The sequence below is a fragment of the Mixophyes fleayi genome, chromosome 6 (assembly GCF_038048845.1).
Source record: "Mixophyes fleayi isolate aMixFle1 chromosome 6, aMixFle1.hap1, whole genome shotgun sequence".
Taxonomy (NCBI): Eukaryota; Metazoa; Chordata; class Amphibia; order Anura; family Limnodynastidae; genus Mixophyes; species Mixophyes fleayi.
Genome location: NC_134407.1, coordinates 202,297,563 through 202,307,875, shown reverse-complemented (window position 1 = coordinate 202,307,875; position 10,313 = coordinate 202,297,563). Strand labels below are relative to the sequence as shown.

Sequence of the window (10,313 nt, the reverse complement as noted above, 5' to 3'; positions counted from 1 at the left end):
CTGTAATTTAAGCACAAAGATAAAATACAGTTAATGGTGAGTGTGTAAATGGCTTATTTTAAACATTTATTACTGTAAAAATTCTCATGAAATTCAGTGCCCCCAATCCTGGGTGTAAAAAGAAACTTAATCCTCTCTGGGATAAAACTAAAAGATAGACATCTAGGTTTTCGTTCCTCAGCTTAATGTATGTCCATCTTCATGGACATTACCGGTCTGTCCTGAACATCTTTAATCAGCAAAACTGCAGAGTAATACTTCCGACATGGGGCTTCCTCCCGGGAAACCTGATCACTGTCATCACAGGTGGTTACAGGGAACCCTGTGTCTCCAGCACCATCAGGGAGCCGAAATCAGCAAAGGACTGTGCGCCGGAGGCACAGCTATAGGGTAAGTGGCTCCCCCTGCTGGAGAGGGGAGTAAGTTCTTTGTTCCTATCAGACCCATGAGATAGAATTGTTTGAATAATCAATCCGGGTTACAAAATGGAGTCTTGCAGCCATTAATATACCTATATATAAGGTTCTTTTTTTTATGAAGTAGGTTTTGCAAGAAATGAACATGTTTAGGTTTTATTATGTTTTTCATTCTTATACAAGGCCGTACTGTCTTGTAATGATTATTTACAAATGTATAAGAGACATGATGAGAGAATTAGGGTCTCCAAACCTCAGAGATAGGACCTCATTTTAACATTTTGTGGTTAAGGAGACACATTCTTTGAGTGGAGGTGCACGCAATTAATAGTTATCCAATTAGTGTTATGCTCCTCTGCATAAGGGTGCCAAGTTTATTGCTTATAAAACATATGTGCAAATGTATTATCGTTACCAACTGATTCAAATAGTTGATCCGTGTACACAAGAGTTAATACATTTCACTCTATTTCATTAAACTATTTGAGATTCCCTTCTTTTAAAAACAGCTATGTCACAAACAAACAGCACAGGGGTACCTGATTCTGATGAGCGCACTAGCAGCCGCCGGGTAAGAACTTGTTATTTGCTTGTGTGCTCTCTTGGAAACAAACTACCTGTTTTTAATTTTGAAACTCTGATTGTGCTCTGATAAACATTCTGTGCTGTTTGGTAAATCTCATGTTTTTTTATATTTATGCTTTCATTTGAGTATTGATTTAATAACAATCTGAAGGTATCTGTCATTGTTATGTTTGCATTTTTTTGGATTTGTCATTTTGTAACTGCACAAACATATGTAGTTTTACTTGTTCGTCCTGGTTTTGTGTTAGAACCCTTTTACTGAACGCAGTGACAAAGTCCTGCTAAGCCAAGGGTAACTTGTTTTGTCTGTATTACTCATACTTACCAACATTCTGAAGTTGCCTTCCAGATGCCTGCCGGGGGAGGCGGACGGGGCTACGAAAATTGCATCATTTTGGACCCGCCACCATGACGTCATTTTAAACCGGGGGGGGGGGGGGGGGGGGGCCAAATGCTGCCCACTTCACTAGAAAGTGGGCAGATGCGGGAGTTTACAATACTCTCCCGGGAGTCCGTGAGACTCACCCGAAATGCGGGAGTCTCACGGATATTCCGGGAGAGTTGGCAAGTATGGTATTACTGCAGTTTACAGGACCCAGACAGAAGGTTTATATTTTGTCACTGGCAGGGCCGTCTTTCCCACTGGGCACGATGGGCAAGTGCCTGGGGGCCCCACTGGCAAGGGGGCCCCATAGGCAAGGCTCTTTCTTGGTATTAAGGAGAGCTTTGCTCTGTCTCCTATTGTGTTTTCATGGCAACCGCTAGTTTCCTGGTGATCTAGGAGGAAACAGAAAGTGGGGCAGGTCTCCAATGTCCGATTTGCGCTGCTGTGCATGTCCAGACCCCCGAAACCTGAAGTTCGGCTATGCGCCGTTACTTCCATCAAGACAATAGGGGCTACAGTGGACTGCTTTGCCCGGGGGCCCATAATGTTGGTAAGATGGTCCTGGTCCCTAGCATTGTGATGTGTTGTGAACCTGTCATTAAATGGGTTAATAACAAGCTTTGCTTGAATTTATCAGAAGGGTCAGTTGCTAGCCACATGTATAGGAAGAAAGGTTTAATTGCTGGTAAGTACCTTAAGTGCTGGGGCCCTGGAAGGAGCCACCGGCTGTAGAATATAGAAGCTTTACTTAAAAATATTATACAGCCAGCGGCTCCTTGCATTGTCCCCTTAACAACAGGAATGTAGGTGTCGGGCTTCAATGTTATGTACATCTGTCTGGTGGTCCGTTCTTTCACAAATGTTGCCTGTCACTTTTTCAAGAAGTCTGTCTTTGCAGTATGTCGGCAATGAGAGTTTTTGCGATAACCAAGTCAGGGTAAGTCTTGTTGGGATTTTCTGATTCGCTATAATGACTAACACCAATGAAAGAAGCCTTGAAGAAAAAAATATGTTTTGTTTGTTTGACATTGTTACATGTTAATTGTCTTTAAGTGTTGAAAATGCATGTATAGTTGCGAGTATACTTCAATAATTCAAGAGTAATTAAAATGTCTCAGAAGTAGTAACATCACATGAATCTGATCAATTTGTAATTTAATTTTTTAAAGCATGCTGGGACTTCCAGGCTGCAAGATATCATTCATTTTTTTATATATTTTGTTTCTTTCAGTGTGGACATGTGCTTTATAAGATAAAGATTAATTATATATCCCAGTCACGGTATGTTGTAGTTCCAAGCCACTATACTTATGCAAATACCACCTGCATATTTGTCCGTTGTTAATTTATGTATTTTCGCCCTATTCCCATAGATACAGAGAGTGAAGACTTATTTGCCTTATTTACAGGAATGTGCAGTATGCTTGAGACAGACTTTTTCAAGGATTCGATAGTTTTATTTTTCAAGTTAAAATGTAATCGACAGCCTTGTTTCCCTGTTCCCTGTTTCCCAAAGGTGGTTCAATCCTGATTCTGTATGCAAATAACCTTCTTATTTGTTCACCTAATTTTTAAACTTCTTTTAGAAATACTCAAGAACTGCTCACCTTGCACACAATTGTCACAAGGTCTCTAAAGACAAAATGCGGTTATACCAGAAAACATTGGTCATTGCCTTTCACCTGGTTATAGACACCTCACTCACAAAGAGCACAGCACCATATCCAGTCATACGCACCACAGAGACTAAGGAATGTTGTGCTGCACTTAAACAAGCACTATCCAGTTGACCTGAACTAAGTATTCCAAAATATGACAAACCATTCTCTCTTTTCATACCTGAGCAGTTAGGAAATGCATCAAGGGTTTTTACACAGAGACATGGTGACAAACATAGGCCGGTAGCATACTACATTGCCCTCCTAGATCCTGTTGCTCGGGCTCTGTCAGTATGCTGCACTGCTAATTGAAAAGTCGTCCTTTGACAACAATTGTTTTTGAATGTTCCACATGCAGTAGAAACATTGCTAACTTGTAAACAGACACAACACATTTCTACTGCTAGGCTTTCAAAATGGAAACTCAGTTTGCTGGTTCCCTCTAACATCATTTTGCAAAGATGTGCAGTCCTTTATCCTGCTACACCCCTGCCCCTCCCTGAGCATGATGAGAGTTTCCACTGTCAGAGGGTGGAAGTTGATTGTTTACGAATTGTTGAACAGAATTGTTTTTCAAGGTTAGATATTGAAGGTCATCAGAGAGGCAAATAGGCTTGGAAAGCTAAAAGTCAAGCTTCCAAGCCCTCGGACAAACAGGTGGCACAACAGGCAGGCTGCCGCCTCAGGAGCTTGTGGTGGGAGCCTGTCTGTTTCTCTTCCAGGACCAGTTCTACCACTGACACCAGTGTGAGAGGAAACGTAAGTCAATGACACAATATAGATCTCCTGAATCCCCACCCAGACTGATTTTCACCATCATCAGAGGTTGGGTTTGTACTCAAATCTGTTCTTGGTACAGAAACCAGACAGATCGTTATGGAACATTCTGGGCCCGAAGTCTGAAAACATGCAGCTTCCGGTGGACAGTATCAAGATGGAGTCTTTGAGGTCTGCCATAATCTGCATGGACCAGAATGAGTTCCTGGTGTCCACGGAAATCAAGAACACATATTAGGGTGTTCCAATGTGGGAAGGACACCAGTGCCTCCTCATACTTACTGTTCAGTCCCACAATATTACATTTTACTCTCTACCTTTCAGCCTTTCGGCAACACAGTGTTCATGAAGAGTGTGGCAGTCCTTCTGAGGTCCAGTGGGGTGATTGTCTTTCCCTACATGGACAACATGCTGATCAAGGTGGGATCTTCAGGTCTGGGAAGTCTTTTAGGAGATTGTGGAAAGATAGGTTCAGCCAGATCTTGACATGATGGCATCTCGGTTGAACCACAAGGCGCAGTGCTACTGCTCAAAGACAAGGGATCCAAAGGCAATTTTGACAGACACTATTTTGGTCCCTTGGTCATTTCGTCTGATTTACCTGTTCCCTATGGTAATATTTCTTCTGCAGGTCCTAATAAAGGTAAAAAAATTGAGTTTAGGTGATCTTGGTAGCATCGGACTGGCCAAGAAGGGTGTGGTACACAGACATTCTCAACATGGCAGAGAGCACGTTGTGGTGTCTGCCTCTAAAACAAGACTTATTAAATCAGAGGCCCTTTCATCACTAAGGTTTAGCTTGGCTGTCTAGTGACATGGCTGTTGAAGCCATGATCCTTAGGGCTAAGGGTTTCCCTAACAGCATGCTTCAGTCTATGCTTAGGACTAGAAAGACCATTTCAGCCAATAATTATCACAGTGTGTGAAAGATTTACATCTGGTGTGAAAGGAAGGGGTTTTGTACCTCTTCCTTTGAGTTGGCCCGTCTACTGCTGTTCTTGCAGGAGGGCTTGGATGGTGGTTTGTGAACTGTCTGGAGGATCTGGTTTGGGCCCTCTTGGTTTTCTTTCAAAGAAAACTTTTACTGGAGATGCAGACTTTCTTACAGGGAGTGATGCATGTGCAGACTCTATACATCCCTACAATAGCTCCTTGGGATCTCAACCTGGTGTTGTCAGCTTTATAGCATCCTCCTTTTGAATCTTTGGATTCGGTAGATTTAAAGTTCTTTTCCTGGAAGACAACCTTTTTTTGAGCTACAGCTACAAGGGTTTCAGAGCTGCGGTTCTGTCTTGTAGGTCTCCATACCTCATCTTTCAGATATATACCTATTTTTTGAGCCCCAAGTGGTCTCCAAGTTCTACCTAAATCAGTTTCATTAGACCATGGAAGGTCTGTAGACGTTGTTCCCTCTTGTGACACTGACACTTTGTCTGTCAATGTATCTATCCGTATTCCCAGGAATTGTAGCTGTTGAGACTGCACAAGATGACTCTTGATGAAGTGTTTATGATCCAGCCATGTTCCTGTAAAAACAATGTTCCTGTCTTGGTTTTGGCACTATGTTCTGTGTGTTCTTTCCTATTGCCAGTAGGTCATTGTGACACTGCAATTCCTTGTTTCCTGAGAGTCGCCAACAGGATCACAAGCACCTTTTTCAATGTTCTGGGGATGTGAAGATGCCGAATGGGAGACACATAAACTGGAAATGGTGAACCAAAGTGAAGAATCTGAGGAAACGATGATGCTGTGGTGCGTTTGGAATGCAGAGGTAAGCATCCTGCAAATCTACTGATGTCAGGAAATCTCCTTTTTCTACTGCTCCAAGAATTAAATTTACAGACTCCATGTAGAAATGTCTTATTCTTACAAACTGATTAAGTCTTCTTAGATCTAGAACAGTTCAAAAGACTTGTGACTTCTCTATCAGAAATAGTTTGGAGTAAAAGCCTGTTTCCCTGTGATTGGTGGGCACTGGACAAAATTACCCGTTTCTCCAAAAGTGTTTGTAGATTGCTGCATAGTGCTTCCATTTGCATTGGAGACCGTGAGCTCCTTGATTTTATAAACACTTTTTTCTTGGGTATTCTCTGAAATTCTATTTCGTACTGCTTGCTTACAATGTTGTGGACCCAGTGCTCCTGTGTAGCAAATATCCAAGCTTCCACAGAGCTCACAATCCTGCCACTCACCAGGGTGGTTAGAGGTTGGCTTTAACCATAGTCATAGCAGATATCTTGGTTGTCTTCCTTCCCACAAAAGGAACGAAAGGGCTGCTTGGATGAATGGACCACATACTTCCTTGAACTGTTGCTTTGAAAAAGAAAATAATTTTTAACTAGTCCTAGGTAAATGAAGTGGTTTTACTTTCTGTACCATTTTGAGTCATCATATCCAGTTTCTTACCAAACAGAAAACCCCCTTCAAAGGGAAGTGTAACTAAGCGGTTTTTAGACCGCTGATCTGCTGTCCATGGATGTAGCCAGAGCACTCCACTGTGGAAGTTACTCTTCTAGCTGAAAGTGTGCTAGTGTATACAGTGATGCCTGACATAGGACGTCCGTTTCTGTCCTCATAATCTCCACATCTTGTTAGTGTGTTGTCTACTTACTTTCTTGAGCATCAGCATTAGATTGTTCATCCAAATTCTGATTGCCCTGGAAACTGAAGCCATGGCTGCCCCTGATTTAACTGTTGTCCGTTGCAGAAACGCAGATTTTAAAAACATTTTTCTATTTTCCTATCCATAGGATCTTTAAGTAGGCCACCATTCTCTAATGGTAAAGCTTCTTTTTGTGGACGTCCAAGCTACGGAAGAATCCACTTTAGGTACTGAAAGCGGTTTAATAGCCTCATCTTCCTGAAAGGGATACATACGGTTTAATCTTTTCATACTAGATTGTTGTGTCTCCAATTGGACCCGATCTTTATCCAGCAAATCCTTCATCACTCTGTGTATTACGACTCTGGTCCTGATTCATCTTCGAATGCAAATAACACTTTCGACTGCCTATAATTTGAAGGGTGTAACGGAGGAGGGAAGGGGAAGTCAAACGTAGGCAATGTACAGTAATGGCATGCCGAGGTCAAACGGACACATTAGTCCGATTCAAGTTCTAGGCATTTTTTAGGTGCGTGTTTTTTTTTACATTCCTTTTATAAAAAAAAATATATGTATGTGTTTTGATGTGACTTTATTTTGCACATATTCATGTGCGTATCCTGTATTTTGTTCTGTCTGTCTGTCTACATGCGCCATGTATTGTATAGCTAGACTTACCCATATTCAAATGGAAACTTTCTTTGAGATCCGGTTGTACATGAACGTGGGCGCATGTGCGCGTAAGTTAAGTGCGTTTTATTTAAACGCAGGTTGTGTTCAAATTGCATTTGAAGATGATGTTTATACTATTTTTCTCCAATGAAGAAAGTCATCCTGCAAGGTGGATAGAGATGGTGTAACCTGTATACCTATAGTCTTATTAATGTGTTTAATTAATGTATCCACTAGCTCCAGATTCAATTTCTGCGTTCCTATTTAACTTCCCCATATATAGATTCTTTTGAAGACAATCCCTGTACATTGTCCTAGTCTATACCTGTCTGGGATTGTGTCATTTTAAACCCCTTGTGTTTTATGATGTTCTCCTTTAGACTCAAAGTGCTTCCTCGTCTAATTAACTCCATATACTGTTCTAGGGGTCGTATCAAGCTATTTTCCATAGGGATACACTCCAAACATAAGGCCTCCATGTAGTCATGGGATATTTCCTTATCACATGGTCCACAAACACGATTATATAATTTTACAATCTTCTTTCGTTCCCCAGGTTCTGAAAGTGTTTCCCCGAGAACAAAGATAGAATAAAAATCTAATCTAAACTAAACTATAAAGATCTCCTTAAACACCCCTTACCAGTGTTCATCAGAACAAGTATCCTTTGGCTTTTTGGGGACAAGTTATGGCTCCATACTGCAGGCTATGTCAAGGACTCGGCAACGCAGAAGCGTGCAGACTCCCATCCTCCGCAAGGCTGGATATCACGTCAGCCGCTCAGGTCACACTCTGCCCTGGCGAGCCAACCCATCTCCCGGATATTCGTCCTTATGCAAGCGACACCAGGACCTCTTGGTTCCTCCCTGGAACCAAGTTAAGCCTTATACAGGACAAAATAAATACCTAACTGCTCTGCCACCACCTTACTCAGCTTTGGAGAGACATGAAAAAAGACAAGGGAGAAAAGGAGGAAACACGCTAAATACTTACCGGGGGTGTCAAATATATCCTGGCGCCACTCAGCTGATTAAGCATTAACCCATTTGTGTGGGCCCACCCTTTGCACTGTTCTTCTACAGTTGTTGGGGAACCTTGTTTCCGCTCTCTCGTATGGTTTCTCCATTGCTCTGACCTTTGGGGCTTAGTTCATCATCACCATTTATTTATATAGCGCCACTAACTCCGCAGAGCTGTACAGAGAGCTCACTCACATCAGTCCCTGCCCTATTCACATCAGTCCCTGAGTATACCAGCAGACTACAGGGGTATTGTTAGGAACCCCCACAGTCAGCAACACAAAACCCGGAGTCTACTCAGAAGCCTGGTTTTCGCTGGAGCCCCTAGTTTTGGGGACAGACTTGGCCGCAGGCAACTGAGGGTCGTCAATCGTGCGCTGACTCGGGAGAACCCAGTGATAGAGGATAGGAGCAAAAGCAGAGTGAGGTCCAGGCAAGGGTCGAGGCCGGCAGCAAACAGAATGTCCAGTACACAGACCGGGGTCAGGGGTCACAGGCAAATCAGCAGCGTAGGAGTCCAGGCAGAAAGGTCAAAAGGGCACAGGCAAACAAACGAAGTCAGGAATCAGGCAAAAAGGTCAGCAACAAGTAATAAATCCAAAAAGGTACAGCAACCAGGAACAGAGCAGGCTAGTCAACAGCAAGCAGGAACTATAACCGGCAGGGGAGGATTGCCCCTCTCTGCCTTATAAATACAAGCTGGCCAATAAGGAAAGACTGGGGGCAGGACCTGAAATTAGCCCTCTGACTGGGGTTTAGATTAGCGCGCACGCCCAGCTCCCCTGCATGACGACCGCCAGGACACAGGAGGACAGAGGGGAGCGAGTCGCGGCGGTGCCCAGAGCCGCCGCGGCTCGTAACAGGTATAGAGGGGAGGAGTTCAAACTTTTAGAGCAAAATTCACAGTGCCCAAACTCCAGCTGAGCCTCTATACCCGAGTGTTCCAGTGTCCCCCAATGGACTTGGAGAAAAGGATTTAATGCAATTATAAAAATCCAGTTTTTTTCCTAGATATTGAATAGTAAAATATAATTTTGGGTTATGGATTGATATGGTGCTATACGTTACTACTGCATCAAAACATAAACTTACAAGAGAGCGAATGGAACAGGAAGTCCCAAAGTTAAAACAGGAGACTGATTCATGAGCAGGCTTAAGTAACAGATCCATCATCAAGTTGAAACTTTCATTAATTCTAGTTGATCCAGAAAAAAGGTCAAAGTAAAATCCCAAATGTGACAGTTGCCAGTTTGGCCTGATAGGAAATAGGGTTGGGGATCCTTTCTGACCCCAAAAATGGCAATCTGATCTAGAGAATTTATCCATCACCCACGGTAATATCCTCTACAAATTATAGCTTCAGATACCGTTGTCAGTTAGTGCATTTGACGTCATCCTCTCGTGTGGTAAGGAATTCCACAGCCGAGCCACACTTACAGTAAAGAATCCCTTCCTAGGCTCATGATGAATCACTGTTTTTTTCTTTCACATTGCATGACTCCATGTACAATGGTAATACTACACATGTATGTTTGCATCACTAGAATTTATCACCCTTTTTATGGATCCCAAGATTTAGTTTGCCTTTGCAGCCACTGCCTGGCACTGAGTGCTGCTTCTAAGCTTTCTGTCCACTAGTATTTCCCAAGTCCTTTACCATCTCAGTTTTCCCCAATTGTATAACATTTAATGTGCAAGTAGCATGGTTATTACCATAGATATATGCTTACATTTATCTACATTCAATTTCATCCGCCCTTTTCGCGGCCCAATTTTCCATTATGTGTAAATCTTTCTGCAGCAAGTTACTACTGTGTTAATGGGCATCTTGCATACCAGCCATCTATTAGGTCAATAATGCAAAATAATGAAGAGAACTTTAAAAATCTATCTTGCCACTGGAATTTCAATGAAGCCTGACTTCTAATCCTGGACCTGTGTCACCTATGTGGTCACATTACCAATTAAACCTGGCCAAAGAGTTCATTCAGTTCCGCAAGGGAGCCGTCAACCACCGGGTGGCTAGGTATGTATTCTGGTTTGGGGACAACATTTGGGATATTCACTTGTGCTTCTGGATTGGTTAATATATTGTTACTGCTTCTATTCCATGTCCTTTAAAGAATCTGACATGCAAAAAAATAACATTTTGACGTAGTGTTTCTCCATGAAAAGGACTCCGACTTTGCACGGACAATT

The 10,313-nt window shown here is 42.5% G+C and overlaps 1 protein-coding gene across 1 annotated transcript in view; it reads right to left on the bottom strand.

The window, feature by feature from the left end:
- Nucleotides 1-10,313, bottom strand: part of ADAP2 (ArfGAP with dual PH domains 2) — a 40,560-nt gene that overhangs the window by 1,773 nt on the left and 28,474 nt on the right. The gene's annotated exons all lie outside the window — the stretch shown is intronic.